Here is a 14,931-nt window from a genome sequence, read left to right as displayed (position 1 = left end):
GCAAAGAACTTTAAAATAATTAAAAAAATATATGACGAAAAAAAACAAATAAAAAACTGTTTTTTCTGTTTATTTTTTTAATAAAATTTATTTTCTTTTATTTTTTTAAATTTAGCCACAGAAAAAGTGATTTATCCCCCTATGCCCATAAAAGATTAATTAAGGCCATAGGGGGATTACCTTTTTTTTTTACAAGTTTATCTTATTTTATAGAGCTTTTACTAAGCTTCAAGTGGCTTTTTACCGTTTAAATAATTTAAATTAGCTTTAAGTATGACAGGTCAAAATCGGGCCACATAATAGGTTTCCTATGGAAAGGGAAAACTAAAACAGCAAAAAAATGACTAGTTTATTTATAATCTATCCCTACATTTTTCAAGCAATCTTCTTTAAACCTTTACAGGCTAATCTTTATATAATAACAAAAAAACATTATTTTGGACTTTAAAAAATATTAAGTAAAAATACGTTAAAAAAAAACACTTTTTTTTCTGATTTTTGTCAATTTTTTTTAATTATTTAACTTGATAAATAACGTTTTTTCTTATCATTTAAGGAACATTTTGTGAAAATTTGAAGAAGATTGCTAGAAAATGAAGTAGGAAATAGATTTATAATTATCTTTTAAATTTCTGAAAAAATTGACTCCAAAAATTTTAGGGTCCATATGTTTGTATTAAAACTTTTTACAAAAATAAAATATCTCAAAAGCTAAATAATATTTTTGAATTCTATAAAAACTGGCTTGTAGTTTGTACTTAAAAACTTTTATATAAATACCTTAGTCATTTTTTGTAAAAAAAAATCTTGGACCTGTTGGACTGAAGCAGTAAACATTCTTAATTTGGGTTCAGTGAATATTAATAACATAAACATAAAAATTAGCATGCTTTACAATAACTATGATAAAAAAATAATGGATAAGCACCGCATAGAGAACAGCAACAAAGAGCAGCAGTTTCCCAGCAACCACCAGGCATGGTAGACCATTCACTCAGCAACTGTCATGTACCTGTTCACACAAGCATTTCAGCCAAGGCCATTTATCAATTAGTTGGACAATCATCACCACTACAGACAGCTTTACAGCCTGGTCCCAACAATATTAATGCGCAGATGATTAATCAGGTGCAACCAAGTGCACACACTCAGCTAAACAACTAATAAGCAGACACAGACAAACAACATGCAAGCTTAAAACCATAAAACAGGGTAGTATTGGAATGCACAATGGATTTGTTTACTTTTCACTGAGTTATTTTGTCTTTTCCTAAAGATTGCGTTAAAGAGCTTTATATGTTGTATATAAGTATATACTTTTATGTTTTTATAAATTTAATTGCTGAGTTACTTTACCTGCTATATCAATAAGTTTGTCATAAGATACCATTTTATTTTGTGTAATCATGTGTAAAGTTTTATATTGAGTAATTAATTGAGTATGCAAATATTCTTACAAGTGGTAATTATGACTAGGAGGCAATTATAAAGTTTAATTAAAGCGAATTAATTATATAGAACACCAAGGTCATATAAGATTTTAGCAATAAATTATTTTATAGAAAATTTACTTGATGAAAAGCTTTTAATGTTTTAAGGAAACAAAAAAACATCAGTTTTATTTCAACAACATGTGATTTTACCTACTGACCATTAATTAATATATCTAACATTTATAAAATAAGTAATTTAAATTAAAAGAAAACTAGTCAATACTCACAATGTTAAAAGCAATAAATCAAATGCAATAATTAGCCAAAGTAGTATATTATATTTTAACAACCTAGATATTATCACATATAAATAGTTGTTTACAATTTACAGGGTTACCACTCTTTTATTTAAGAAATCTGTCCTGAGTGAGCTGAGTGAAAAGTATTATCCTAACTTTTCAAAATTTATAAAATCAAATTCTTTAACAATATTGGTTACAAAAATAAAACTAACTCAACTAAATTTCTTTTAAAATCTAGAAAAAATCTCTCCTGAGATTATTAAAATATTTTTAGTTTTCCTTAAAAAAAAACTGAGTCAGTTTTAGTTTAAGAATAAGTTATTGTTATTCTGAGCTGTCCTAAGTCTTTTTGAGATATTAAGGCCATAGGGGAGGGTCCAACATTTTTTTTTACAAAAATTAACTTAGGCTTTTATATGAAAGCTTTAAGTACAAACTACAAACCAGTTTTTATAGAATTCAAAAATATCATTTAACTTTTGAGATATTTAATTTTTTGTAAAAATTTTTCAATATAAACGTAGGACCGCAAATTTTTTGGGGTCAATTTTCTCGGAAATTTTAAAACGCACTAAAAACCTATCTCCTCCTTCATTTTTTGACCTAGAGACTTTAAATTTTCATAAATGTTCCTTTTAATATTTTAAAGAATCCTAATGTTGGAATTTTTGAAATTTTGAAAAATAAAAATTTTATCCACAAAAAACTAAAAAAAAGGGTAGTTTTTTGACAATAATTTTTTTTTTACTCAAAATGAAAAAAATTCCTACAATAGATCTCTTTAAAGTTTAATGATACACATTCTGTAAAAATTTGAGAAAGATTACTCAAAAAATGAAGGAGGAGATAGATTTTTAGTGAAATAGTCTTTTTTTGCATTTTTAGTTTTCGCCTTCCATAAGGAACCTATTGAATGCCCTTTCTTTGATCGCTTATATCTCAAAAGTTACTTTGAGTTTTTTTAAGCGGTTAAAAGTGTCTGATAGCTCAGATTAAATTCTACAAAATAAGATCAAGTTGTAAAAAACAAAGTGGACCCCCCCCCTATGGCCTTAAAAAACAAGATTTTCAGAATAATCCAGAGTGTTCTTAGTAGCCTGAGTGTTTGGGAATAAAACATAATACTAAACTGAGACTTCAAATTCTGTAACAACATTTATAAATGACTTTGCAATGTAACTAAACATACTTTATAAGTCTGCAGCCTTTTAAAAGTTGTGGGCCAGTTTTCCTATAAACTGAGGGCTGCAATGTATAAAATGATGTTTTCCTACATAAAAAAATGTATTTCACAGGCCACTGTTTTTTCATAAATTATCTAGAAATCATTAATACTACTTAAAATAAAATTAAAATTTGTTTTTACAGTACTGAGTATTTTTGTATATATGTAGGCAATGGGTTTTTACCCTGCAATTTTCAACTCAAGAGTTTTCAAAATTATTAAGAATTATATTAAGAGAATAAGAAGAATTTAAGGACCCATACTCCATTAGGCCAGACTAAATTGAGAACTCGATTGTAAACTTTTACTTTAAGAGCTGTTCCTGTTACTTTACAAAATAATATTTTATGAGCAGATAAGTATCTTGCAGGCCGCATTCGGCCCAAGGGCAGCAGTTTGCCAACCCCAGTATTCTTGAGTTAAAAAAACAATATTATGAAGATATTAATTTTTTGTTAGAGCTTGTCACTCTTATGAGGTTGTAGAAGGTGTGTCTTTTGAACAGTGTGGTGTAGATGATCTGTGGATCTCTGTTAAACTTGATGATAATAAATCTTTTATAGTTGGTAATGTATATAGACATCCAAGCATTGCATTTTTACTTTTAAAGAAAATTTCCTTAATGTTTCAGACCTATTAAATGAAAATAATAAATATTATATAATTCGTGGTGATATAAATATAAACTTGTTTAATTGAGATCAGCGTACTTGTGATTATTTGGATTGTATTTCTAGTGCTGGTGCTTTGCAATTTGTTGATTCACCAACTAGGCATTCTGGTGATTATTCTTCTAGTTCTTTGATTGATCATGTTTATTCTAATTTTGACTGTGAAAAGTTAAATGTCAATGTTGTTGATTATGATATATCTGATCATATACCTGTTATCTGTGTAATTAAATGTTAAAAGTCCAAAAATTAATATTGTGAACTGAGGTCTTTTCAGGACTTCAGTAAGTTTGAAGTTGAAGCATTTCTGTATGATTCAGTGTGAAATTGAGAAAAATGAGTCTGAGTGCTGTAGATTGTGAAAATGTTAATAAATGTTGGGATGAGTTTGAGAGTATTTTTAGTGGGACAGTATTTAATCATGCAAAATTGCTCCAGTCAAAACATTAAGTAAAAAAGAACAAAAATTAAAAGCTAAACCTTAGATAAAAAAAGGTATACTTATCTCAATTAACTTTAAAAAAATTAATATTTAAATTTTCCATTTATGATAAAACAAAAAAAAATCTGTTTCTTTTAAAAATTATTGAAATATACTAAACAGAGTAATGAAACGTTCAAAGGGACATTTTTATAAACAATTAGTTAAAAAGAATAAACAAAATAGTGAAAAATTGTAGAAAATTGTGAATGATATCGTTTCCACTAAATCTATGTCTAGTTGTAAAATTAAAGGTGTGCTTGATGAGTGTGGTAAAACTGTGAATGACCCAAAATGTGTAGGCAATCTAATGAATAAAAATTTGTAAATATTGGTGAAAATTTTTTTTAAAGAGAGAAAAGATGCTGTTGATCTAAATAATGATGAGTATTTATCTGATTTAGTAAAAAATGGTTTTGTCTTTAATGAAATTTTTGATAGTGAGATTTTGAATTATACCAAAACTATGAATCTAAATGTGAGTGTGCATTCTGATGTCCCTAGTATTCGTTTTATGAAGCTCAGTGCAAAAATAATTTCTCCTTATCTTTCTAAATTGTATAATAAATGTGTTGATGGTGTGTTTCCTGAGTTGCTTAAATTTGCTGAGGTAATCCCAATTTATAAATCTGGTAAAAAAAAATGACATAAATAATTACAGACCTATTTTTCTTTATCCCCATTTCCAAAAAAAAATTAAGTTTTTAGTGTGTGAGAGATTAAAAAAATTAATTTTGTTGAATGAGGTACTGCGTTAGAAAAAATATAGGTTTAGAGAAAATAGTACATCTGAACTAACTGTGAATCAGATTGTTGATGAGTTAATTGAAGCTGGTGAGAAAAAAATGATTACTTGCTCTGTATTTTTGGATTTGGCTAAAGCATTCAACACAGTAAATCACAAAATTCTAATATCAAAATTTTTCAATTATAATATATAAAGTTAAATCTTAATTTCATTAAAAGACTATTTAAATGATAGAAGCCAATCAACTGTCATAAATAATGTTAAGTCTAATCAAGAAATTGTGAATGTTCGAATACCACAAGGTTCTTGTTTGGGTCCTTTGTTGTTTCTTGTGTATATTAATGATATTTTTTCCTCTACTGAGAAAATATGAGATTGTTTGCTGATAATGCCTGATTGAGCTATCAACATAAACCCCCTGAGTATTTAAATGAAGTTATAAATAAGGAGTTGGTTAAAGTTGACAAATGGTTGTGTGACAATAAACATTTCATTAAATATTCAAAAACAAATTTTTTGCTTTTCAATAAAACTTCAAAAAATTGTGAGTTTAGTGTGAAGATTAATGGCTTTCTTATTGAGCAGAGTGATAGTATAAAATACTTTGTTGTGGTCACTAATTTGAAAAAAACATTTGAGTTCTCCGAAATCAAAATTGTCTAGAAGTTGTTATGTCTTGTCAAAACTGAGATATTATTTGGACACAATTACACTTGAAATGATTTATTATAGTTTGTTTTTGTATATCTGCTTGGGGTGGTGCTGCTGACTGTTACTAAAAACCATTTGTTTGTATGCAAAAAAGAGTAATCAGGTATGTTTGTCGTGTGCCTGCCTTGACAACAACAAATCCTTTGTTTAAAAACACTGGTGTACTAAAATCAAATGATGTGTATAGATTGCAAATTTGTAAGTTAATACGTAATACTATAACAGGGTTTGATGTAGAACACAATAGATTTACACTTGCTAGCTCTGTCCACTCACACAATACAAGATTTTCAAAGAAAATTAATTTTATAACTGAAAGACCTAGAACAAGACTTGGCCTCAACTGCTTTAGGTACTTGGGTCCCAAGTTTTGGTCTAGTGTCCCTGAAACTTTTAAAAACTTTAAAAAGATTTATCAAATTTAGATATAAAAACTTTTTGTTGAATAACTACAAGGAGTAGATCTAGAGTGCTTCTGCATGTATGTTTTGTTTGTTTTGAAACTTGATTCATGTTATTGATTGGGACATCAGATTGTGATGTGTGGGTCTTTATTTATTTTCTTTATTATCTGAATGTCCTGGTAATGAAAGAGTAATTTTTATAAATCATTAAAATAAATTTTGTTTATTGTTAATTTATTTTATTTGTTTTCATTTTGTTATTGTGTTATATTTAAGATAGTTTGTTTATTTATTCAATATTTTATTTTTTTAATAAAAATTAGAGGTAAAAGTAATAATTTAATCTAAACTTTAATTATAATTTATTTATAAATATTTTTAATTTTAGTTTATTTATTTAATAGTTATTTATTTTAAATTTTATTTTTTGAGTTTTAAACCAAGTTAATCCAAAAAAAAATGTAAAACACTGATTATTTTATTGATTTTAGTGTTGATATGTGTGTATATATGTATTTATATATAAATATTTATCAATACAGATCGTACCTTTTTTCCTACTTACAGTATTTTTTTTTTTTTTTAAAGGTAGAAAAACATCAGAAGAAACCCACTCTCCCCTCTACAACGATAAACGTTTTCTGAAGGTCATGCAAGTGAGTTTTAGCTCATCACGTGTTATTCCACCTGCCCTATCTTTTAAATTTACTAAGAAAAAAAATTACTTTTTAATTAAAAATAAAGCTAAATCTGTCTAAAAACAAAAAAAATAAACAAAAATGTTTAACTAACCAAAAATAAAAAACTAATCCTAACCCTTTATTCAAAAAACGAAACCCTTGGTGACACGCCATTTGGCAAACACTCACAAGGCTAAAATCTCAACATCAAAAACCACAAAGTGTGGGAAAACGATGAAGCTCAAATCCCCAAGTAAGTATCCACCGGCGTACAACAAAAAACACATCAACAATCCAATCATGTGATCACTGCCACCAATGTGAACTCACAATCAGCTGTTGCAAACTCAAATAAACAAATATCTAATTTAAAGTATTTAGTTCTAGAAAAAACAAGCTAGATTAAAGAAAAATTGTAAGTAGGAAAAAAAGTAACTATTTGTATTAAAAAAAATTTAAAAAATATATACATTAACACTAAAATCAATAAAATAATAAGTGTTTTACAACTTTTTAGTATTAACTTGGTTCAAAACTCAAAAAAAATAAACAAATAATATAAAATAAATAAGTAAGTAGAATAAATAAAATAGATATTAAATAAATAAATAAACTAAATATAAAAAAATAAACATTTTGTACTAAATTTAAACTTTTACCTATAATATCTAATAAATAAAAAAAATAAAAAAAAATAAAATATATATATATATACATAAATAAAAAATTAATAAATGAAATGAACTATCTTAAACCTAACACAACAACAAAATGAAAAACAAATAAAATATATTAATAATAAACAAAATTTATTTCAATAATTTATAACAATCACTCTTACATTTACAGGACATTCAGAAAATAAAGACCAACACACCACAATCTGATGCCCCAATAACATCAACCAAATTTCAACACAAACAAAATATACTTGCAGAAGCACTCTAGATCTAATCCTTGTAGTTAATCAACAAAAATTTTTTATATTTAAATTTAAAACAATCTTTTTTTAAGTTTTTAAAAGTTTCAGGGACACTAGACCAAAACTTGGGACCCAAATACCTAAAGCAGTTTAGGCCAAGTCTTGTTCTAAGTCTTTCAGTTATAAAATTCTTTTTCTTTGAAAATCTTGTATTGTGTGAGTGAACAGAGCTAGCAAGTGTAAATCTATTGTGTTCTACATCAAATCCTGTTATAGTATTACGCATCAACTTACAAATTTGCAATCTATACACATCATTTAATTTTAGTACACCAGTTTTTTTAAACAAAGGGTTTGTTGTAGTCAAGGCAGGCACACGACAAACATACCTAATTACTCTTTTTTGCATACAAACAATTGGTTTTAAGTAACAGTCAGCAGCACCACCCCAAGCAGATATACAATATTGGATGTGCGGATAAAACAAACTATAATACACCATTATCAAAGTACTCGTATCCAAATAATATCTCAATTTTGACAAAACATAACAACTCCTAGACAATTTCGATTTCAGAGAACTTAAATGTTTCTTCCAATTCAGCTTATCATCCAAAACCACACCCAAGTATTTTATACTATCACTCTGCTCAATAAGAAAACCATTAACATTCACACTAAATTCACAACTTTTTGAAGTTTTATTGAAAAGCAAAAATTTTGTTTTTGAATAATTAATAAAAAGTTTATTATCACACAACCATTTATCAACTTTAATTAGCTCTTTATTAATAACTTCATTTAAATACTCAGGGTCACTATGTTGGTAGCTCAAGCAGGCATCATCAGCAAACAATCTCATATTTATCTCAGTAGAGTAAAAAATATCATTAATATACACAAGAAACAACAAAGGACCCAAACAAGAACCTTGTGGTATTCCAACATTCACAATTTCACGCTCAGACACAACATTATTTATGACAGTTGATTGGCTTCTATCATTTAAATAGTCTTTTAATAAATTTAACATTGTACCTTTTATAATATAATTTTTAAGTTTAGATATTAAAATTTTGTGATTTACTGTATTAAAAGCTTTAGCCAAATCCAAAAATACAGAGCAATTTATCAATTTTTTCTCACCAGCCTCAATTAACTCATCAACAATCTGATTCACAGCCAGTTCAGTCGTACTATTTTCTCTAAACCCATATTGTTTCTCATGCAGTACCTCATTCAACAAAATTAATTTTTTCAACCTCTCACACACTAAAAACTCAAAAATTTTTGAAAATGGGGACAAAATAGAAATAGGTCTGTAGTTATTTTTGTCATTTTTTTTACCAGATTTATAAATTGGGATTACCTCAGCAAATTTGAGCGACTCTGGAAACACACCATACTCAACAAATTTATTATACAATTTAGAAAGATAAGGAGAAATAATTTTTGCACTAAGCTTCACAAAACGTATACTAGGGACATCTGAACGCACACTCTTAATTGGATTCATAGTTTTGATATAATTCATAATCTCAATATCAGAAATTTCATCAAAGACAAAATCATTTTTTACTGAATCAGAAAAATACTCATCATTCTTGACATCAACAACATCTTTTCTCTCATTTAACAAATTGTCAGCAATATTTACAAAATTTTTATTCATTAGATTGCCTACACATTTTGGGTCATTCACAATTTTACCACACTCATCAAGTACACCTTTAATTTTACAAATAGACGTGGATTTAGTGGAAACAATATCATTCACAATTTTCCATATTTTTTTACTATTTTGTTTATTCTTTTTAACTACTTGTTTATAATAAAGTCTTTTAGAACATTCTATTACTCTGTTTAATATATTTTGATATTTTTTAAAAGAAACAGAAAACTGTTTTGTTTTATCCTTAATGGCAAATTTAAACATTAAGTTTTTAAAGTTAATTGAGATAAGTATACCTTTTGTTATCCACGGTTTAGCTTTTAATTTTTGTTCTTTTCTACTTAATATTTTGACTGGAGCATGATCAAATACCGTCCCACTAAAAATACTCTCAAACTCATCCCAACATTTATTAACATCTTCTCCATCTACAGCACACAGATTCATCATTCTCAATTTCACACTCAAATCATTCAGAAAAGATTCAACTTCAAACTTACTGAAGTCCTGAAGGGACCTCAGATCACAATATTCATTTTTGGACTTTTTGCGTTTAATTTCACAGATAACAGGCATATGATCAGATATATCATAATCCACAACATTGACATTTAGCTTTTCACGGTCAAAACTGGAATAAATATGATCAATCAAAGAACTAGAAGAATAATCAGCAGAATACCTAGTTGGTGAATCAACAAATTGCAAAGCACCAGCACTAGAAATACAATCCAAATAGTCACAAGTACGCTGATCTCCATTAAACAAGTTTATATTTATATCACCACCAATTATATAATACTTATTCTTTTCATTTAATAGGTCTAAAACTTTAAGGAAATTTTCTTTAAAAGTATCAAATGCAGTGGTAGGATGTCTATATATATTACCAACTATAAAAGATTTATTATTATCAAGTTTAAGAGAGATCCACGGTCATCTACATCACACTGTTCAAAAGACACACCTTCTACAACCTCATAAGAGTGACAAGCTCTAACAAAAAATGCAACACCACCAGATTGATTACTATTAGAAAATTTATTTACAAAATCATATCCATGCAACTTACCTACAAAAGGTCTCAGATTTGTAAGCCATGTTTCACACACACAAATTACATCAGGCAACCCCTCAACTACACTCAAAAATTCCTCAATTTTATAAATATTTGCATTTAAGCTTCTTATATTCATAAAAACAATACTAATACAATTTTTTTTGTTAAATTTCACACTATAAAAATCTAAGTAACTCTCATTGTTTAGTTCAGAAATACTAGGTTTAACAGAATCATAAAAACAATCATTATCAAAGTTATTGACCTTTTGAAATTCTTTATTCTAGTTTGTTTTTTCTAAAACTAAATACTTTAAATTAGTTTTTGGTTTATTTAAGTTTGCAACAGCTGACTGTCAGTTCACACTGATGGCAGTGATCACATGATTGGATTATTGATGTGATTTTTGTTGTAGCACTGGCGGATTCTTGGGGATTTGAGCTTCATTGTTTTCCCACACTTTGACTGCGTCTTTTCAGCCTCAAAAAACCCAGCCTCAAAAATGAAAAAATACCCTAAAAAACATGGTTTTTGAATTTTTTGAGTCTAGACTCAAAAATCAATCACGTTCACAGTTCTCAACCAATTTAACCAAAAAGGGTCTTAAACGATAGTTTATGCTTTGTAGTTATCAGAACATTTACTTTTATCAATTATAAAAGCCGAAAAATATTATTTTTTTCCATCACAAAATCAAGCGTTTATTACTAGGTTTTCCTTTTAAAAGCGGACATGTTTTTTTCAAAAATCAATCACGTTCACAGTTCTCAACCAATTTAAACAAAAAAGGTCTTAAACGATAGTTTATGCTTTGTAGTTATCAGAACATTTACTTTTATCAATTATAAAAGCCGAAAAACATTATTTTTTTCCATCACAAAATCAAGCGTTTATTACTAGGTTTTCCTTTTAAAAGCGGACATGTTTTTTTCAAAAATCAATCACGTTCACAGTTCTCAACCAATTTAAACAAAAAAGGTCTTAAACGATAGTTTATGCTTTGTAGTTATCAGAACATTTACTTTTACCAATTATAAAAGCCGAAAAATATTATTTTTTTCCATCACAAAATCAAGCGTTTATTACTAGGTTTTCCTTTTAAAAGCGGACATGTTTTTTTCAAAAATCAATCACGTTCACAGTTCTCAACCAATTTAAACAAAAAAGGTCTTAAACGATAGTTTATGCTTTGTAGTTATCAGAACATATACTTTTATCAATTATAAAAGCCGAAAAATATTATTTTTTTCCATCAAAAATACTCAGCTTTAAACACATGTAAGTTTCACTTTTTTTAATAAAAAAATTCTTATTAATACGTCATAATAGATTTGCTAGCTTTCGCAGTTTTCTCTTTAGCCGCGGTCATATTATATTAGTTTATAGCAAGCTTGTTTGTGTACAATTCAACAGTATGCCTAAAACAAAAAAATATTGCCTTTCATTTGCTTCTTATTTTAAAGATTTTAACAAACTTGTTAATATCATGTTGTGTTCTAATTTTAAGGAAAATTTTTCAAGAGAAGCATCTAAAAAGGTAATACAAGTTTACAAGGAAAAAAAATATATCCAAGAAAAAGAAATTAAGATGTTAAAAAACGGTTGGAAAAATAACACTAATGGAATTCAAGATATGTATGAAAAGCTTTATAAAGGTTTGTTTTAACAGCATTAATTTAGTTTAATTTTTGTAGTTTTAAATAGTATTGATAAAAGTTGTAGATATTAATGTTTCTGCTTAATGTTTAAGCATAATGTAAAACCATCTTAGTTTACATATAAAAACATAAAAACGTAAATTTACATAGGTTATGATATGCAATAGTATGATGCTTGTATTCTTGTAATCTAATATTATATTGACAATTAACAAAAATAACCAAAATATTGAGTTGTAATTTAATTTCAATTTTTTAATCTTAAATGATTGTTATTTACAAAGTGTTAATTGTTTTTTGTAAATTACAAAACGAGTATAAGTATTTCAAATACAGTAACATGCCACCTAGGTACTCCTTTTTGTCTAGTATGCCCATTTAATCATTTACCAAAATTATGATTATTGTACAATAAACAATATATAACTCAACGAAAGTTTATAAAGTTTACTTGTTAAAATTATCTGGTGATAATTTTTGCTAATACAGTGCTTCCTCGCTAATCCGGCCAAGTTGGGCAAGATTTTTTTGAAAATACGGCCGGATTTGCCTTTGGCCGGATAAGAACAAAATATTGCTTTTTTTACAAATTATCTACCTTAGTTATATCATGAATGTATATAACAAAACGTACTATAAAATTTCTGTTAATTTAATTTACTTTATTCAAAGAAAAAAGAATTAAAACAGACAAAACTAAACGAAACAAAATTTTATAAGTTCAATATTTTCTTCGAACTTGAACTTTTCTTCGCCTCTCAAAATGTCATTTAAAATTGACTTACCAATGTTAAACTGGCTCATTATAACAGCTTTAGGCACATTATTGTTTGCCATTTCGCAAACTTATAACTTGTTTTCAATTGTTAGTTGAACGCGTTTTCGTTTCTTTGCTGTCTTATCCATTTTTTAACCAGATATGTTGATTGTAGTATATTAAAGTGTTACTTGCTTAGCAAAGACAGAAAAATTGCAAATGAATAATAAACAAGTTTGTTACAACTGAGCGGGAAAGTATGAAAAAAAAACTTAAGATTATACAAATGATCCTTTATTATGACGTAACAATATATTGCTTGCATACTTATAAAACGTAAATTGAATACTTTTTCGAAGTAAAATGAAATTAAACGCTAAAGTAAATAAAGTCGACTTCTCGACTAAAACCGGCCGGATTAGCGAGGAACCGGATTAGCGAGGACCGGATTAGCGAGGAAGCACTGTTCTGTACCCTACCAATAGGGTGCATCTGTTGCCCCGACCTTGGACCTTCACTTAGTTTAATTTTTTAATTTAGTTAAGAAATAACTGTTATTTTTTTCGTTATCTTGCCATTTTTTACTTTGTTTTAAATTTTGTTAAGACAGGGTTTTCTAAATATGACATATAACATTTCCTAAACGTTTGAAGTAACTATCTAAAATTACGTAGGAGATAATAGATTTTTAGTGAAATATACTTTTTCATCTTTTTAAAAAACCGATAAAAAGCAAAATTTTCAAAGGTTACTTGCTCCAACAGACTTAAAGCTAGGAAATCTTTTTTTTTTTTGTACTTTCTAATAATGTGATTTCCCAACGTCAAAAAATTAAACAAAGTGTGCAACAATAGCAGATGTAAGTTATATTGTTTTAGAATTAGTTTTTGTTCAATGTTTTACAATCTTTATTTATCTTTACGTTCTTTTTTATACAGAGATATGTTATAGGTTAATATACTAAAAAAGTAAATTTTAATTTAGAGAAACTATGTGTGGAGCAGAAAAAGTTCTTTTGTTTTAGCAAGTGTGGCTTACATTAACAAAAAGAAGTTTAGTTTAGCCCAGGAAGACTTCAAAACTTTAAAGCCTGGAAATAAAGCTAATTTAGAAGTTGTTAAGTTTCTGTTAGGGTACAAGTGTTTTCCATGTTAGTTGATATTTAGAGTATAAATTTTGATAATGTACTAAGTAAACATTTTGTCTAGATGTATAAACTTTTTTTTATCTAAATGGAATTATGATATGTTTTTTTAGCGGAAAGTGTTTGCTGTTACAACGATTTTGACGTAATGTCAGGTTCAGCATTAATGAACTTAGATGATAGAACTGCTGAAAGCCTTGTAGAAGGAAAATTTTGTATTTTTTTCATAGAAGCTCAGCAACCTAAATTGATAGTGAGTTAGTATGTTTTTAAAAATTATATTCTATACAAATTATTTTTTTTTACAGTTTGTAAACAAGATCAAAAATGTCTGGATGCATCTCAATCCTTTTTACAAAGAAAATTATGATGAAAAACTACAAGAACGTGTTGAAGAGCTTACATGTTCTGTTGAATTAAAATTTCAACCAATTAGTCATAATTTCCTTAATCAAAGCCAAAAAAATAATGAGTATTTAGTTTTGTTCGATGTAAGTTGCGATTTAATTTAATAACTAGAAAAATTAAACAGTATTTAAAAAAAAAATTTTAGTTTGCAGAAAAACTTATTCAAAATTTGAATAATGATATTAGTAGTTTGAAGTTAGAAGGGGATGAACAGCTACTAAGTAAAAGAAAACTTATTGCAGATGAAATATTGTTGATTGGAGGTTAGTATACATACTAAAGGTAAATTAGTCTTTTCTCAAATATAAGTTTTATAACATATGTAATCTATGTTATTCAGGTCCGCCAAATGTCGGTCCAGACCTAGACTATTGCTTTGGTTGCGGTAACGAAGATTTAGATACGAAAAAAAACAAAAAGTTTTTGTGGGTGAGTTCAACTTAAGGTTACAAATAACAATCATTAAAAATTTAAATAAAGTTTTTATTTATAAAATACGTTAACAATTTTTTTAAAGATTCAGTGCGGAATTGAGAAGTGCAGACGGTGGTTCCACTTGAAATGTGCCGGATTAAGAACCAAACCAGCAAAAGGGTTTAATTATAGCTGCTTAATGTGTCAAAATTTATGATTGTTTAAATTTATGCATTTCGTT

This window comes from Thalia democratica, chromosome 3 (genome assembly GCF_965202585.1).
Source record: "Thalia democratica chromosome 3, ktThaDemo2.hap1.1, whole genome shotgun sequence".
NCBI lineage: Eukaryota > Metazoa > Chordata > Thaliacea > Salpida > Salpidae > Thalia > Thalia democratica.
This window is presented reverse-complemented; position numbering follows the sequence as displayed.